The 809-nt window shown below is 52.2% G+C and overlaps 1 protein-coding gene across 1 annotated transcript in view; it reads right to left on the reverse strand.

The window, feature by feature from the left end:
- FAM177A1 (family with sequence similarity 177, member A1) overlaps window positions 1-809 on the reverse strand; it is a 47,368-nt gene extending 46,559 nt beyond the window's left edge. The window contains exon 1 of the mRNA XM_011995055.1: window positions 410-809. The gene's annotated coding sequence lies outside the window, so the exon portion shown is untranslated. The remainder of the gene's footprint in view (window positions 1-409) is intronic.

Raw genomic sequence — 809 nt, forward strand, 5'->3', positions numbered from 1 at the left:
AAACCACGTCTCTACTAAAAATACAAAAAAGTTAGCCGGGCGAGGTGGCGGGCGCCTGTAGTCCCAGCTGCTCCGGAGGCTGAGGCAGAAGAATGGCGTAAACCCGGGAGAGGCTGAGCTTGCAATGAGCCGAGATCGCGCCACTGCACTTCAGCCCGGGAGAGTGTGAGACTCCGTCTCAAAAAATAAATAAATAAATAAATAACCTTCATAGTAATTATAGCTTGAAATTTTTGATAAATTAGATTAAGATATGCTATTAAAATTATCATCGGTTTCACTTTTTTTAAAACGTGGCTACTGGAAAATTTGAAATCACAATTTTCAACGCAGCTTGCATTCTATTTCTGTTGGACAGCGCAGCACGGAGCCTCAGTTGCCTCGGGGGTGAAATGGGGATAACACCCACCTCGAGCGGTTACTGTAAGGATTCAGTGAATTAAGGCCGGTAAACGTTTGGCATATGCCAAGCAAAGGGCAGATGCCAAGGCAGGCGCTCGCACTAGAAGAGACTGAGAAGTGGTTGAAGCCGCCCTCACCTGGCTTCCAGCTACTGCAAGGACGGCCTTTGGGGGACACGCCTTCCTTCTTCCTCTGGTAGACCAGAAGCTGGACTATCACCCCCGGAACCCAAGACAGCCCCAGAGTCTGCTGTGCTGCCAGCCAAGTGGTTGGTGAGTGAGTGGGAGGCCGCTCCTTCCCACAAGCTGGTCTCACTGAGCAGAAACAGGGGTGCAGGGAGGAGGAACTCCAAAACGGTGGCGGCCTGCCCGGAGGACGGCCGGGCAGGCCAAAAGAGCGGCCCGCGG

The sequence above is a fragment of the Mandrillus leucophaeus genome, unplaced genomic scaffold (assembly GCF_000951045.1).
Source record: "Mandrillus leucophaeus isolate KB7577 unplaced genomic scaffold, Mleu.le_1.0 Scaffold467, whole genome shotgun sequence".
In the NCBI taxonomy this organism is placed as follows: Eukaryota; Metazoa; Chordata; class Mammalia; order Primates; family Cercopithecidae; genus Mandrillus; species Mandrillus leucophaeus.